Raw genomic sequence first — 18630 nt, 5'->3', positions numbered from 1 at the left:
GTTGAAGGAGCAAGGTAAAAACCCACCAGACCAAAAAAATGAAGAGGAAAGAGGCAGTCTACCTGAAAAAGAATTGAGAGTAATGATAGTAAAGATGATCCAAAATCCAGGAAAGAGAGTGGAGAAAATACATGAAACATTTAACAAGGACCTAGAAGAACTAAAGAGCAAACCATCAATGATGAACACAATAAATGAAATTAAAAATTCTCTAGAAGGAATCAATAGCAGAATAACTGAGGCAGAAGAACGAATAAGTGACCTGGAAGATAAAATAATGGGAATAACTACTGCAGAGCAGAATAAAGAAAAAAGAATGATAAGAATTGAGGACAGTTTCAGAGACCTCTGGAACAACATTAAATGCACCAGCATTCAAATTATAGGGGTCCTAGAAGAAGAAGAGAAAAAGAAAGGGACTGAGAAAATATTTGAAGAGATTATAGTTGAAAACTTCCCTAATATGGGAAAGGAAATAGTCAATCAAGTCCAGGAAGCTCAGAGAGTCCCATACAGGATAAATCCAAGGAGAAACACGCCAAAACATATATTAATCAAACTACCAAAAATTAAATACAAAGAAAGAGTATTAAAAGCAGCAAGGGAAAAGCAACAAATAACACACAAGGGAATCCCCATAAGGTTAACAGCTGATCTTTCAGCAGAAACTCTGCAAGCCAGAAGGGAGCGGCAGGACATATTTAAAGGGATGAAAGGGAAAAACCTATAACCAAGACTACTCTACCCACAAGGATCTCATTCAGATTCAACAGAGAAATTAAAACCTTTACAGACAAGCAAAAGCTAAAAGAATTCAGCACCACCAAACCAGCTTTACAACAAATGCTAAAGGAACTTCTCTAGGCAGGAAACATAAGAGAAGGAAAAGGCCTACAATAACAACCCAAAGAAAATGGGAATAGGAACATACATATCGATAATTACCTTAAATGTAAATGGATTAAATGCTCCCACCAAAAGACATAGACTGGTTGAATGGATACAAAAACAAGACCCATATATATGCTGTCTATAAGAGACCCACTTGAGACCTAGGGACACATACAGATGGAAAGTGAGGGGACGGAAAAAGATATTCCATGCAATGGAAATCAAAAGAAAGCTGGAGTAGCAATTCTCATATCAGACAAAATAGACTTTAAAATAAAAACTATTACAAGAGACAAAGAAGGAAACTACATAATGATCAAGGGATCAATCCAAGGAAAAGATATAACAATTGTAAATATTTATACACCCAACATAGGAGCACCTGACTACATGAGGCAAATGCTAACAGCCATAAAAGGGGAAATAGACAGTAACACAATCATAGAAGGGGACTTTAACACCTCACTTTCACCAATGGAGATCATCCAAAATGAAACTATATAAGGAAACACAAGCTTTATATGATACATTAATCAAGATGGACTTAATTGATTAAATTTAGAGGACATTCCATCCAAAACCAACAGAATACACTTTCTTCTCAAGTGCTCATGGAACATGCTACAGAATAGATCATATCTTGGGTCACAAATCAAGCCTTGGTAAATTTAAGGAAATTGAAATCGTATCAAGTATTTTTCCGACCACAACGCTATGAGACTAGGTATCAATTACAGGAAAAAAAAAAGTGTAAAAAATACAAACACATGGAGGCTAAACAATGCACTACTTAATAACCAAGAGATCACTGAAGAAATCAAAGAGGAAATCAAAAAGTACCTAGAAACAAATGACAATGAAAACACAACGACCCAAAACCTATGGGATACAGCAAAAGCAGGTCTAAGACAGAAGTTTATAGCAATATAATCCTACCTCAAGAAACAAGAAACACCTCAAATCAACAACCTAACCTTACAGCTAAAGCAATTAGAGAAAGGAGAACAAAAAAACCCCAAAGTTAGCAGAAGGAAAGAAATCATAAAGATCAGATCAGAAATAAATGAAAAAGAAATGAAGGAAATGACAGCAACGATCAATGAAACTAAAAGCTGGTTCTTTGAGAAGATAAACAAAATTGATAAACCATTAGCCAGACTCATCAAGAGAAAAAGGGAGAAGACTCAAATCAACAGAAGTAGAAATGAAAAAGAAGTAACAATTGGCACTGCAGAAATACAAGGATCATGGGAGATTACTACAAGCAGGTATATGCCAATAAAAGGGACAACCTGGAAGAAATGGAAAAATTCTAAGAAAAGCATAACCTTCCAAAACTGAACCAGGAAGAAATAGAAAATACCAACAGACCAATCAAAAGCACTGAAATTGAGACTGTGATTAAAAATCTCCCAACAAACAAAAGCCCAGGACCAGATGGCTTCACAGGCGAATTCTATCAAAGATTTAGAGAAGAGCTAACACCTATCCTCCTCAAACTCTTCCAAAATATAGCAGAGGGAGGAACACTCCCAAACTCATTCTACGAGGCCACTGTCACCCTGATACCAAAACCAGACAAAGATGTCACAGAGAAAGAAAACTACAGGCCAATATCACTGATGAACATAGATGCAAAAATCCTCAACAAAATACTAGCAAACAATCCAACAGCACATTAAAAGGATCATACACCATGATCAAGTGGGGTTTATTCCAGGAATGCAAGGATTCTTCAATATACGCAAATCAATCAACGTGATACACCATATTAACAAATTGAAGGAGAAAAACCATATGATCATCTCAATAGATGCAGAGAAAGCTTTTGACAAAATTCAACACCCGTTTATGATAAAAACCCTGCCGAAAGGCATAGAGGGAACTTTCTTCAACATAATAAAGGCCATATATGACAAACCCACAGCCAACATTGTTCTCAATGGTGGAAAACTGAAACCATTTCCTCTAAATTCAGGAATAAGACAAGGGTGTAAACTCTCACCACTGTTATTCAACGTAGTTTTGGAAGTTTTAGACACAGCAATCAAAGAAAAAGAAATAAAAGGGATCCAAATTGGAACAGAGTAAAGCTGTCACTGTTTGCAGATGACATGATACTATACAAAGAGAATCCTAAAGATGCTAACAGAAGAGTACTAGAGCTAATCGATACAAAATTAATGCACAGAAATCTCTTGCATTCCTATACACTAATGATGAAAAATCTGAAAGAGAAATTAAGGAAACACTCCCATTTATCACTGCAACAAAAAGAATAAAATACCTAGGAATAAACCTACCTAAGGAGACAAAAGACCTACATGCAGAAAACTATAAGACACTGATGAAAGAAATTAAAGATGATACAAACAGATGGAGACATGTACCATGTTCTTGGATTGGAAGAATCAACATTGTGAAAATGACTATACTACCCAAAGCAATCTATAGATTCAATGCAATCCCTAGGCATTTTTCACAGAACTAGAACAAAAAATTTCACAATTTGTATGGAAACACGAAAGACCCCAAATAGCCACAGCAATCTTCAGAAAGAAAAACAGAGCTGGAGGAATCTGACTCCCTGACTTCAGACTATACTACAAAGCTACAGTAATCAAGACAGTATGGTACTGGCACAAAAACAGAAATACAGATCAATGGAACAGGATAGAAAGCCCAGAGATAAACCCACGTACATATGGTCACCTTATCTTTGATAAAGGAGGCAAGAATATACAATGGAGAAAAGACAGCCTCTTCAATAAGTGGTGCTCAGAAAACTGGACAGCTACATGTAAAAGAATGAAATTAGAACACTCCCTAACACCACACACAAAATTAAACTCAAAAGGGATTAAAGACCTAAGTGTAAGGCCAGACACTATAAAACTCTTAGAGGAACACATAGACAGAACACTCTATGACATAAATCACAGCAAGATCCTTTTTGACCCACCTCCTAGAGGAATGGAAATAAAGACAAAAATAAACACATGGGACCTAATGAAACTTAAAAGCTTTTGCACAGCAAAGGAAACCATAAACAAGACGAAAAGACAGCCCTCAGAATGGGAGAAATTATTTGCAAATGAAGCAACTGACAAAGGATTAATCTCCAAAATTAACAAGCAGCTCATGCAGGTCAATATAAAAAAAAAAACCAACAAACAATCCAATCCAAAAATGGGCAGAAGACCTAAATAGACATTTCTCCAAAGAAGATACACAGATTGCCAACAAACACATGAAAGGATGCTCAACATCACTAATCAGTAGAGAAATGCAAATCAAAACTACAATGAGGTATCACCTCACACCAGTCAGAATGCCCATCACCCAAAAATCTACAAACAATAAATGCTGGAGAGGGTGTGGAGAAAAGGGAACCCTCTTGCACTGTTGGTGGGAATGTAAACTGATACAACCACTATGGAGAACAGTATGGAGGTACCTTAGAAAACTAAAAATAGAACTACCATACGACCCAGCCATCCCACTACTGGGCATATACCCTGAGAAAACCATAATTCAAAAACAGTCATGGGGGCTTCCCTGGTGGAGCAGTGGTTGAGAGTCCACCTGCCGATGCAAGGGACACAGGTTCGTGTCCCGGTCCGGGAAGATCCCACATGCCGCGGAGTGGCTGGGCCCGTGAGCCATGGCTGCTGAGCCTGTGCGTCCGGAGCCTGTGCTCCGCAATGGGAGAGGCCACAACAGTGAGAGACCCACGTACAATTAAAAAAAAAAAAAAAAAAAAAAAGACATGTACCACAATGTTCACTGCAGCTCTATTTACAATAGCCAGGACATGGAAGCAACCTAAGTGTTCATTGAAAGATGAATGTATAGAGAAGATGTGGCACATATATACAATGGAACATTACTCAGCCATAAAAAGAAATGAAATTGAGTTATCTGTAGTGAGGTGGATGGACCTAGAGACTGTCATACAGATTGAAGTAAGTCAGAAGGAGAAAAACAAATACCATATGCTACAACATATATATGGAACCTTAAAAAAAAGTTTCTGAAGAACCTAGGGGCAGGACAGGAATAAAGATGCAGACATAGACAATGGACTTGAGGACACGGGGAGGGGGAAGGGTAAGCTGGGACGAAGTGAGAGATTGCCATGGACTTATATATACTACCAAGTGTAAAACAGACAGCTACTGGGAAGCAGCCACACAGCACAGGGAGATCAGCTCAGTGCTTTGTGGCCATGCACAGGGGTGGGATAGGGAGGGAGACGCAAGAGAGAGGAGATATGGGGGTATATGTATAGCTGATTCACTTTGTTATAAAGCAGAAACTAACATACCATTGTAAAGCAATTATACTCCAATAAAGATGTTAAAAAAATGTTTGAAAGACTCCAATAAAGATGTTAAAAAAAAAGTTTGAAAGACAGCTCTTTAGACTCTGGTATGATATCTTTATCGCAGCCTTCTTTTTTCTCCCCCTAAACTTTGTGATCTCTTTATTGGATAACTTGGTAACTTAGGTTTTTCAGACAGAGAAAATTCAGTCATTTAGACTGGGTTGGAAAAGAATAATATTAACAATATCAGGAACAACAAAAAAGGAAGAATTCAACTGTGGTTCTATATAGCTCTAATATCTTTTCCTAAGAAAGTAAATAATATATGGTTAAGTTACCTTCTTAGAGTGAGTTTTACTAAACAGATATTGAGCAAGAAGTTGTACAGGATTTCTGCTATTTAAAAACAAATGTTTCTGATTTTAAATTATTTATATATAATACAGAAGTTTTAATGAAAAAAATTAAAATGTAATATGATTCCATGCCCAGGGACAACCACACTCAAACTACAAATGTCAATCTATTCGCTTGAGTCATTTATATACACACACACACACACACACACACACACACACAAATGTTATATAATTATATATACGATAATAAATGTTATTCTTTATAATTGAGATTAAAGGATATATATATATTATTAAAAAAAAACTTTTTCTGACAATGATTGATTACTGAAGTATAGTTGATTTACAATGTTTCAGGTGTACAGCAAAGTAATTCAGTATATATATATACTTTTTCAGATTCTTTTCCATTATAGGTTATTACAAGATACCGAATATAGTTCCCTGTGCTATACAGTAGGTCCTTGTTTTTTTTCTATTTTATATATAATAGTGTGTATATGTTAATCCCAAATTCTCAATTTTTTCCTCCCTTCTTCTTTCCCCATTGCTAACCATAAATTTGTTTCCTATGTCTGCAAGTCTACTTCTGTTTTGTAAATAAGTTCATCTGTATCATTTTTTAGATTCCACATATAAGTGATATCATATATTTGGCTTTCTCTGTCTGACTTACTTCACTTAGTATGACAATCTCTAGGTCCATCCAGGTTGTTGCAAATGGCATTATTTCGTTCTTTTTCATGGCTGAGTATATATCTAGTGGAGATATATATATATACACATACATATATCTCACATCTTCTTTATCCATTCATCTGCTGATGGACATTTGGGTTGTTTCCATGTCTTGGCTATTGTGAATAGTGCTGCTGTGAACACAGGGGTGCATGTATCCTGTTTTTTTGGCTTCGTTGGGTCTTTGTTGCTGCGCACAGGCTTTCTCTAGTTGCGGTGAGTGGGGCTACTTTTCGTTGCAGTGTGTAGGCTTCACATTGCAGTGGCTTCTCTTGTTGTGGTGCAAGGGCTCTAGGAGCATGGACTTCAGTAGCTGTGGCACGTGGGCTCAGTAGCATGGGCTCAGTAGTTGTAGCTCGTGGGCTCTAGAGCGCAGGCTCAGTAGTCGTGGCGCACGGGCTTAGCTGCTCCACAGCGTGTGGGACCTTCCCGGACCAAGGATCGAACCCATGTACCCTGCATTGGCAGGCAGATTCTTAACCACTGCGCCACAACGAAAATTCCTCATGTACCATTTTGAATTATAATTTTGTCTGGATATATGCCCAGAACTGGGATTACTGGATCATATGGTAATTCAATTTTTAGATTTTTTGAGAAACCTCTATACGGTTCTCTACAGTGGCTGCACCAATTTACATTCCCACCAACAGTGTAGGAGGGTTCCCTTTTATCCACACCTTTTCCAGCATTTATAATTTGTAGACTTCTTCACGATGGCCATTCTGACCAGTGTGGGGTGGTACTTCATTGTAGTTTTGATTTGCATTTCTCTAATAATTAGCGATGTTGAGCATCTTTTCACATGGCTATTGGTCATCTGCATGTCTTCTTTGGAGAAATGTCTATTTAGGTCTTCTGCCGATTTTTTTTTTTTTTTTTTTACGTTGGGGGTAGGAGTTTTTATTAATTAATTAATTTATTTTTGCTGTATTGGGTCTTCGTTTCTGTGCGAGGGCTTTCTCTAGTTGTGGCAAGTGGGAGCCACTCTTCATCGCAGTGCGTGGGCCTCTCACTATCACGGCCTCTCTTGTTGCGGAGCACAGGCTCCAGACGTGCAGGCTCAGCAGTTGTGGCTCACGGGCCTAGTTGCTCTGCAGCATGTGGGATCTTCCCAGACCAGGGCTTGAACCCGTGTCCCCTGCATTGGCAGGCAGATTCTCAACCACTGTGCCACCAGGGAAGCCCTCTGCCGATTTTTTGATTGGGTTGTTTGTTTTTTTCATATTGAGCTGTATAAGCTGTTTGTATATTTTGGAGATAAAGCCCTTGTTGGTTGTATTGTTTGCAAATATTTTCTCCCATTCCATAGACTGCCTTTTCATTCTGTTTATGGTTTCCTTTGTTGTGCAAAAGGTTTTAAGTTAAACTAGGTCACACTTGTTTATTTTTGCTGTTTCTGTTACTCTAGGAGACCTATCCAAAAAAATATTGCTGCAATTTATGTCAAAGAGTGTTCTGCCTATATTTTCCTCTAATAGTTTTAGAGTATCGGTCTTACATTTAGGTCTTTAATCCATTCTGAGTTTATTTTTGTGTACGGTGATAGAGGATGTTCTAATGTCATTCTTTTACATGTAGCTGTCCAGTTTTTCCAGCACCACTTATTGAAGAGACTGTCTTTTCTCCACTGTATATTCTTGCCTCCTTTGTTGTAGAGTAACTGACCATAAGTGCATGGGCTTATTTCTGGGCTTTCTATCCCATTCCACTGATCTATGTGTCTGTTTTTAAGCCAGTACCACACTGTTTTTTTTTGTTTTTTTTTGCGGTATGCAGGCCTCTCACTGTTGTGGCCTCTCCCATTGTGGAGCACAGGCTCTGGACGCGCAGGCTCAGTGGCCATGGCTCACGGGCCTAGCCACTCCGCGGCATGTGGGATCTTCCTGGACCGGGGCACGAACCCATGTCCCCTGCATCAGCAGGCAGACTCTCAACCACTGTACCACCAGGGAAGCCAGACCACACTGTTTTGACTGCTGTAGCTTTATCATATAGTCTGAAGTCAGGGAGTGTGATTCCTCCAGCCCTGTTCTTCTTTCTCAAGATTGTTTTGGCTATTTGGGGTCTTTTGTGTTTCCATAAAAATTTAAAAAATTTTTGTTTCAGTTCTGTGAAAAATGCCATTGGTAATTTGATAGTGATTGTATTGAATCCGTAGATTGCCTTGGGTAGTGTGGTCATCTTAACAAGGCAGATTCTTCCAATCCAAGAACACAATATATCTTTCCATCTGTTTGTGTGGTCTTCAATTTCTTTTATCAGTGTCTTATAGTTTTCAGAATACAGGTCTTCTGCCTCTTTAGGTAGGTTTATTTCCTAGGTATTTTATTCTATTCGATTCTAAAGGATATATTTAATGTTATGATCTGCTTCATAAATTTAGCATTACACTGTAGGAACACTACATGTCATTAGAAGTTCCTCATATGCATCATATATATATATATTTTTAAATAAATTTATTTATTTATTTTTGGCTGCATCGCGTCTTCGCTACTGTGTGCTGGCTTTTCTCTGGTTGCAGCGAGCAGGGGCTACTCTTTGTTGAGGTGCACGGGCTTCTCATTGCTGTGGCTTCTCCTGTTGCAGAGCATGGGCTCTAGGCGTGCAGGCTTCAGCAGTTGCAGCACATGGGCTCAGTAGTTGTGGCTCACGGGCTCTTCAGTGCAGGCTCAGTAGTTGTAGTACACGGGCTTAGTTGCTCGTGGCATGTGGGATCTTCCCAGACTAGGGCTCGAACCCATGTCCCCTGCTTTGGCAGGCGGATTCTTAACCACTGTACCACCAGGGAAGCCCTGCATCATATTTTAAAATAGCCACATAATAGTCCACCATGTGGGTACCACCCAATTCATATAGCCATTAACCAAGAGTTTACTTTTTATAAAGAATTTATTGGAGCTAGATCAATATAACTATGTTATCATGGGATGTTTGGTGGGTAATCTGAAGTAACTTACAGAAAATGTTTTTTTCTAAATATACTTTCACATAAAACCATATAGACTGCAGCAACTCACCTCAATAAACAGGTGTCCTGAGATCAATAAATTCAATAAAAGAAACCAATGTTGAATTTTTTTATTCAAAAGCACAAAACAGAAATAACAGTATTTCTACCTATTCTTCAATAACTGGCTCTGGAGCTGCATTCAGATATAGGGGATGTCAGTAATAAATACAGCCTCCTTTAAAATAAATTTTCTTCCTGTGGTCCAAATTAACACTGAGAAAAATAATGTCTTCTGGGAGATAATAAAGGAATAGTACATTTTGATGTCTATTTCCTGACTATTGATATGATATACTAAAACACAATTTAAATGATTTAACTTAAAAAGATAATAGTTAAGCTTGTTTCAAATATATAAACTGCTTTTGTTACTCCTAGGAAAGTGGTAATAATATTCTGTCAGAAGGTGAAAAAAATGTACATATTGTTTTTCTTCTTTGGAAAAATTATTTATCATAAGAAGCCAATAAACTATCAAAACTATTAAAGTCAAAGGATAAAAGTTGCTTTAAAGGAGAGCAGTTCATTAAAGCAGCAGAGGTTTTTTTTCAAGTTTCTCTTTTGGAAATGTTTATGATTTTTAAGTTACAATTAACCTTTGCCACTGGGAAAATAATTTAATTACTAAACTCTACTCCACAAAATTATAAAGTTAGAGAATTCTAGTTTCTAAAAAGCCATAGGACAAAGCTGAAAAAGTTACTCCACATCAACGTACTTGATCTAAGAGAAGGTGAATAAGAAAGGGGATGAAGTTCTTTTTCAGACAATATTTCAGAAAAACAACAAGGACATAAAAACCAATTAAGTTCTCGGATGAGGCCTGAGGGCAGAAGCAGCAGGCACCTAGGCCCCAGCAGTGCCACCTCATTATGATGACCAGAGCGGTTAAGACAGTGTACACCCTGCGGCCCTCCTCTGTGCTATCAGCAGTGGCCTGTCCACAGATGCACAAACTCGAGCCACTTCTAAGAACCTATTTCCTGTTAAGTCCAAAGAAGTTGATGTTTCCAGACCTCATTCAGGAGGTTCAGATAACAATGTTACAAAAATCATCAAACCAAGATGAGAGAATGGGCAGGTTAAAGCTATAGATACTGCCACCAGGAAGAGCTACAAACTATTGAGTAAACTGAAATCAGAGGAAGAGCTCAAGGATAAGAACCAGCTCTTAGAGGCCATCAACAAGCAGTTGCACCAAAAGTTGACTGAAACTCAGGGAGAGCTAAAGGACCTGACCTAAAAGGTGGAGCTGCTGGGGAAGTTTCAGGACAACTGTTTGGCAATTTTGGAGAGCAAGGGCCTCAACCCAGGATAGGTCTTAATGCTAAAGCTGAAGACGAAAGAAGAAAGGGCCCAGTTCCTGAAACAACAGACCTTATGTAACAGTAAAGTAAATGATTTTACAATAGCCCTTGAGGAAATGGAGCAGCTATTAGAAATGTGACAAAAAGCAGGTGGCCACATGGCTCCCTCTTGGGGAAAAACTCTCAGAGGAAGCCCCTTAGGACATCTGCTTCTTGGTCATGATCTTCTAGGACTCACCATTCCCAGAATGAACAGAGTTTCTGCTGTAGGATTAAGGACAGTTTATGCTGTAATGGCAGTTCCTCCTTTAAGCAAGCATTCCCAGTCTTCAGATTGGCCAGCTATCCTGAACCTCACAGTACATAATTGAGGCCTAAGAAAAGAGGGGGCCTGGAAGCTCGGATCAACCTTCTAGGCAACAAAGCAGCACAGCATTAGAATCAGGAGACTAAATCAGCCACAGCCAGAGAATCCAAAAGGTCACATTCAGATGTGCAGGAAGAAACAGTGGAGCACAGGTGTATCACTGAAGAGATATAACTGAGGAGCCCTGTGGTCCCCCCGTAACTTGGAACACACTCTGTCCCATCCTGGTTGGGCTCTATAACCTCATTGTAAATTTATGAACTTGAAGTTACCTGAAATGGCTTAATAAATGGGGTGAAGGTATAGATAGTAATAACACCTATGAAACAATACACCTTGGAGCTTTTAATCTTAAAAAAAAATTAAGTTCTCAATAAATACAGAAAAAGCACATGACAAAATCTAATATCCATTCCTGATAAAAACTCTCAGCAAACTAGGGATAGGAGGACATTTCCTCAAACTAATAAAGAACATCTATGAAAACCACAGCCAGCATATTTAATGATGAAAGACTGAGTGTTTCCTCCCTAAGATCAGGAATAAGACAAAGATATCCACATTACTTCTACTTGACATTGTACTAGAGGTTCTAGCCAATGCAATAAGGCAAGAAAAAGAAATGAAAGGAAATCAGATGAGAAAGAAATAAGTAAAATTGTCTTTATTTGCAAACATGATTGTAGAAAATTCAATGAAGTTTATAAAAAAGCTATTAGAATGAGTAAGTGAGATTAGGAAGGTTGCAGGATAAAGGATCAATATACAAAATCAATTTCATGACTATAACAGCAATAAACAATCAGAAATTTACATTTAAAACAATGTCATTTATAATAATCATAAAAATATGAAATAGTGATAAATCTGACAAAAGATGTTAAAGACCTATACAATCAGAACTATAAAGCACTGCTGAGAGATCTAAGTAAATGGAGAGAAGTAACCATGTTCACAGATCAGCAAATACAATATTGTTAAGATGTGAATTTTCTCCAAACTGATCTATAGAGTCAATGCAATTCCAATTAAAATTCGAATAGGATTTTTGGAAAAATTGATAAGCTGATTCTAAAATTTATATGGAAATGCCAAGAACCATGAATAACCAAAACAACTTTCAAAAAGAACACAAGTTGGAGGATTAACACTACCTCATTCTAAGACTTTCATAAAAGGCCACAGTAATCAAGACAATGTAGTATGGGCATCAAGGTAGACAAATAGAGCAATGAAACAGAACAGGGTGTCCAGAAATAAACCCCAAAATATAGAGAAAATGGATTGTGACAAATGTGCCAAGGCCATCTACAGAGGAAGGACAGTCTTTTTAACAAATGGGGCTAGAACAACTGAATATCCATATGCAAAAAAATTTTTATTTGATCCATATATTGTACCATATAACAAAATTAACTGAAGTTGAATCACAGACCCAAGTGTAAAACTTAAAACTATAAAATTATAGAAATATAGGAGAAAACCTTTCTGACCTTGGTTTAGGCAGATTTCTTATATGACACTAAATCTTAGTTATGTGATACTAAAAGCAAAATCCATAAAAGAAACGTTGATAAATTGGACTTCATCAAAATGAAAAATTTATGCTCTTCAAAAGACACAGTTAAGAGTATGAAATGACAAGCCACAGACCGGGAGAATATATTTGCAAGGCGTATTAAAGTACTTGAATCCCAATATATAAGGAATGCTCAAAACTCAGTAATGAGAAAACAGCTCAATTTAAAAAATGGACAGGAGATCTGAACAAATATTTTATGAAGAAAACAACACAGATGGCAAATAATCACACGGAAAGATGCTCAACATCATTAGTCAATAGCGAAATGCAAACTAAAACTGTAATGAGATATTACATACCTATTAGAACGCTAAAATTAAAATGACTGGCCATATCAAGTGTTGGTAAAGATGTAGAGCAAATGAAACTCTTATACATGCTGGCGGGATGTAAATGGTAAAACTACTTTGGAAAACAGTTTGGCAGTTTCCTAAAAAGTTAAACATATTCCATTCCATTTCTAGGTATTCATCCAAAAGAAATAAAAGCACATGTCCATACAAAGCCTTATATATGAGTGTTCATAGCAGCTTTATTTGCAATAGTCCAGGACTGGAAACAATGTAAGTGTTCACTAACAGATGAACAGACAAAAAATGTGGTACATACATACAATGGTCACTACTTGGTAATAAAAGGAATGAACTATCAATACAACGTCAACATGGATCTCAAGATAATTATGCTGAGTCAAAGAACCAGGCCCCCCCCCCCACAAAAAAAGGTTACGTTCTGTATGATTCTACTTGTATAAAATTCCAGAAAATGTAAACTAATCTCTAGAGGATTAGTGGTTTTGGGGTGTGGGGGGGATGTGGGGAAGGTTAGCTAAAGGGGTTGCAAAGGGGCACAAGGAAAATTTGAGGGGTGATGAATATGTGTACCATCTTTTTTTTTTTTTTTTTTTTTTTTTTGTGGTACGCGGGCCTCTCACTGTTGTGGCCTCTCCCGTTGTGGAGCACAGGCTCCAGACACACAGGCTCAGCGGCCATGGCTCACGGGCCCAGCCGCTCCGCGGCATGTGGGATCTTCCTGGACCAGGGCACGAACCCGTGTCCCCTGCATCAGCAGGTGGACTCTCAACCACTGCACCACCAGGGAAACCCCATGTGTACTATCTTGATTGTAGTAATGGTTTAATGTGGGATACATATATCAAAACATCAATTTGTATACATTAGATATATGCAGCTTATTATATGTCAATTTTACCTCAGTAAAGTGAAATAAAAAAACCAAAATATAACAAATATGTCAAATCGAGCAAATAGAGAAGCAAAGAAATCAATGGAAAAAAATCAATTTGAAAAAATTTTCCACAATGTCTGTTATTTCCTGTTTTCATTATAAAGAGAGAAGGGAATGCAGTATGACATCTGTTCCATGCCCCACAGTACACCCTTAACCCTTGCCAGCTGTCTCAAAATACATGCTTTTGGTTGTGAGTGGGGATGGATCAACTCAAAACCATCAATTCCCATAAGAAAAACAAGCTACAGTGCAAGCCCTTCTGATAACAAAGATTTAATTTAAAATGCTCATCTTTCTTATGAAGGACAGCATATTATCAGTACATCTTGCTTTATGGAATATACCTTTGTTCCTAAATGGATGAACTTTAAAACTTATGTTCTAATAATAATAACTAACAGTAAATGAGCACTGAGTATGTCAATTAGCATTTGCTACCTCATTTAATTCTTGTGATAACCGTACCATTCTACCATATAGCTTAACAGGGTAAGTAGTTGGTCTATGATCACACAGCAATTAAATGGCAGAGCTCAAACCTAGGTATGTCTGATATGAAAGCTCATGCTCTTAACAGCTACACTTAACTGAATGTTCTAGTTGACAGTTTTGTAGAGTGCCTAGTAATTATCTTTATGCTTCTTTTTTGAAAAGCTAGGATTTCATGTATGCACATTACTCAGAGTAGGAATAAAAAGTATCAGCAATTCCAACTACATAAAACACATAAAAACTTGGCCCCAAATGGCCACTGATTAATTCCCTTCTAAAACATGTTTCATAGTAAAGGTTATGAATGTAAATCTAAAAACTCCATAATTCAATTCCCTAAATAAAGTTCTACTTGCTTCTTAATATCCCAGTACTTATCCATGCAGAAACTGGACTTCTTTCGGTTATAAGCTTATGTTCATGTGATGTTTATTAAAGATTTAAACTACCTATTCCAATCCTAAAAGCTCTTCCTAAAAACATCTATCAAAATGGGATCATTTTCGGTCAAAGAATTGTTAGGTCCAGGCTTATGGGTGACAAAGAATGCTTCAACTTTGAGTACATTTAAGTATATTCATGGATCTCTTATTTTTTTTTAATGCAAACACACTTGACAAGCTTACTAGTATAGGACAATGCATGTTTTTTGCTAAATTCAATTTTACTTTCCTCATCTCAGACCAGCCTTTATAATAATCTGCTTCCATAATAAGCACAAGGCCATGACCAAAAGCAGATGTCAGATTCAACCTACAGTGAACTTGTATTTGTAATTTTCTTGAGCCACAGCACCTTCCATAACTTTTGTTTGTTCTATATTTTTGGTACTGCCACAAGATCCTTATAATTATTATTATTTTAAGAATATTTTTGGCAAGCATAAATCATTTATTGTTAACACAGACACATATGTAACATTTAGATTTTTTATTTTTAATTCTGGCTGTTTAAAAAACTCACAATAGTTAAATATTACAGTCTCATACTCTAAATATATTTCTTTTTTTTTTTTATGTTTTTATTTTCTTCTGATTGTTACAGAGCATGTTTTATTTCTCAGGCATTGAAAGTATTTACTTCTGCAATACTGTTATACTCTGCATATTTTATTTTATTTTATTTTATTTTATTTTTTTTGCGGTATGCAGGCCTCTCACTGCTGTGGCCTCCCCCACTGCGGAGCACAGGCTCCGGACGCGCAGGCCCAGCGGCCATGGCTCACGGGCCCAGCCGCTCCGCGGCATATGGGATCCTCCCAGACCGGGGCACGAACCCGTATCCCCTGCATCGGCAGGCGGACTCTCAACCACTGCGCCACCAGGGAGGCCCTAAATATATTTCTAACTTTGTCCTGTCTACAACATTTTTGTCTGTAAATTTTCTTGCATGGGGAATTCTCCAATGGCCTTTGGCCAAAACAAACAAAGTTATATCCTAGACGTTAAAAGAGTTTTATACCTGTTTTATGACTGAAGTATCAGTGGAAAGGAATTCAAGACTCTTTAAGCTAATTCTATGTGAAACTTGTAATACTTTACCATTTATTATTGCAGAAGCAATTTAAAGAATGCTTTAAAATAAAATGATACTAATAAGGGTAGATCCTACTTAGTCATAGCTAAGTGTAGTCTGCATCAGATCTGAGACATGCAGATATAATATACCCAATGTGGAAGACTCAAACTATTTAATTGGACTTTTTATTGGCAGTCAAATCTATTTTCCAAATTTTAAAAATTAAGGTTCCCTCATCTTCTTCTAGAGTAGTCAGACACTGCTGGGAAGCTTTTCCTAGATTTTCTTAGAATTAATGAACTGGGCCTCTCTTGCTGAACTGTGTGGTTCCACCCCAAACTCCCCTGGACAGTTCATGAGCAATGTAATCTGTTTTCACTGTGGAAGGGATTCCCATAGTGTTCTGATTCATGAAAATAAAGTGGTCAGGTCAAAGGGAGACACTTTTATGAAGAAGGCTTTTCTCTGATGTAATCCCTCCTAAAATAGAAAATCACTTTATATAAAGTTCAATTAGGACCAAATACTGTATAAATGGCCTCTGTAACAATTAGACTTCAGATACAGAAGAGGCTGAATATTACATTATTTTCTATTGACTTCTCTGGTTCTATGCCAAACATGTCTAGGCTGCAACAGAAGAGTGAGGAGGCTCACTCTTCTGTAAAATTTCGGGGAGAAAAAGAATTACGGGGGCTCTACAAGGGTGTAGTTGCAATCTGAAACTTTGCAGAAATTTTGGAAAATGAATGAAGCTCTTTTACAATTATAACTTTATAGGTAGGATTTACTTACAAACTACAGGAACTTTTATAATACATCCTTATATAAATCTAACCCTTGCCAATGTGACCTACTATTTATTTAACAGCAACAGTGAACCATATGGTTTTGTTCAGAGATGCAAGATTAAAGAATAGATTTTATGTCCAAGAAAAATCTCTTTTAAAGGTAAGGAGAAAAAAAATATAAGCTTTTTTTACTTAAACATAAAGGAAAAACCAATCATAGCTATTTAGGACAAAGACCAAAACCTTTTCAATCAACTAAGCATGAATTAAGAAAGAATACTAAAAGGAAGAAAATTAGTGAGCTGTCATATTAGTCCAAGAAGAGCAAGTGTTTGTTGTTAAGCAAGAGCTATATAGAAAGAATGCAGTGAAATCTTGACATACTACAGAACCAAAAACAAAAATAACAAAAAACCCAAGCCAAAACAAAAACCTACTGCACAAATAAAACAAGATTTCATTTTAACTTTAAGAATCTGGTATGGCAGTTGCTTTTCTCAAAGGACTGAGACAATTTTGACCCCCAGCTGCTACTTATTTTATCTAGCAATAGACTATTTAAAGATGTATTACTTCTGGTGAAGCTATTCATTTCACCTAAACTGCCTATAGTTTAAGCCTCAGAAGAGAACTTTACCACTTACAGGCTGTATGCACAGACTAAATACAACACTTGTGCCTGGTTCTGAATGGTATCTTATATCAAAATGCTCTCTTAATTATAGCTCTTGCTTCTCAAGCTGCTCTTTCAACTTGTCAGAAGCTTGCCTAAAGTATCTAAAATTGGATTCACGCAGAAAAAAATTTTTTTAGGAAAACATATGCAACAAGCACCTTAGCATCTGTTAACATTAAAACCAGAAGGCAGTCTGTTTAAGCACACATAAGGCAGGCTGTAAAATTTAATAATTCACAACATTCATTTTGAAATATTATGGCAATCTTTTAAAACAATGGCATACATTTCATCTGTTCAACAACTATTTATTGAGCATCTATATGCTCAATAAAACAAACATAAAGCTCCACAGGTTTGTATCATTTCTAAAGCTAAAAAGCAAAGAGAAAATAAGGTCATCCTCTAATTTTTCTGTTAGAGGCAGCCATTCCCCAACCCCTACCCCAATTATGAGAGGGGTGAGGCCCAGAAGTTCTTGTGTAAGTCAACTGCGATATTTACAGGAAACTTCTTCCTGGAGTCCCAGTGCAAACAGGGACAGATCCTCAGGTGAGGCTATTTATTTAACACATGCTACCAAGCTATTGTAGTTTTCTAAAATCTGATTGCTATTTATAATAATGCTGCTCCTGGAAAATGCTTTCTGAGTTCTAAAAGGACACGAACAATGCACTTTCTAGTTCAGCCTAGGCAGTGGAACTCTTCCAGGTCTAGGCTGATAATTCCTGTGGAGAGGAGAGCCAGAGGTCTCAGAAGAGAAGAAGGGAAGGAAGTAGGAAAAACAACAGGCATTAGGAGTGAGGATTAGGAATTAACTCAAACTTTCCTCAATCCTTCTTTTTCTTTTCTCTTGATCGATCAGATAAACATGTGAAAATAAATGGGAGGGTGTCCTGGGTTTAATCAGGTTAGGACTACTGGTAATAGTGGGATGGGGTTATGAGAAATAGAATAGTTTTCAGGGACGTACAGGGAAAGGATGAGAAATCCCCAATAGTGACAAAAGGGGAAGACCTGTGGATGTGGCAGAAATGAGTCACCAAGCAGAGGGAACGTTTTTATGTAATATATGTTGGCAGGGGAGTCATTAAAAAGTCAGGCACTGTTGAGGGCACACTAGAGACATCAATTCAAATGATTAGCTACCACTGACTGTTCCTTGGATATGGGGTACATGATATGTACTGAGAGAATATAAATAAAGGGAGAAGAAGAAATGAATCCTACACTGTTGGGGTATTTGTAATGCCATGCAAATTATAATGTTACACAGAAATACTAGTTATTAATCATTTCTTTTTAATACAGACAA

The 18630-nt window shown here is 37.2% G+C and overlaps 1 protein-coding gene and 1 pseudogene across 2 annotated transcripts in view; one reads left to right on the top strand and one right to left on the bottom strand.

Moving 5' to 3' along the window:
- CTTNBP2NL (CTTNBP2 N-terminal like) overlaps positions 1–18630 on the bottom strand; it is a 67094-nt gene that overhangs the window by 33019 nt on the left and 15445 nt on the right. The window lies entirely within an intron of this gene.
- LOC132481685 (small kinetochore-associated protein-like) lies at positions 10150–10778 on the top strand (annotated as a pseudogene).

The sequence above is a fragment of the Mesoplodon densirostris genome, chromosome 2 (genome assembly GCF_025265405.1).
Source record: "Mesoplodon densirostris isolate mMesDen1 chromosome 2, mMesDen1 primary haplotype, whole genome shotgun sequence".
Lineage (NCBI taxonomy): Eukaryota > Metazoa > Chordata > Mammalia > Artiodactyla > Ziphiidae > Mesoplodon > Mesoplodon densirostris.
This window is presented reverse-complemented; position numbering and strand designations above follow the sequence as displayed.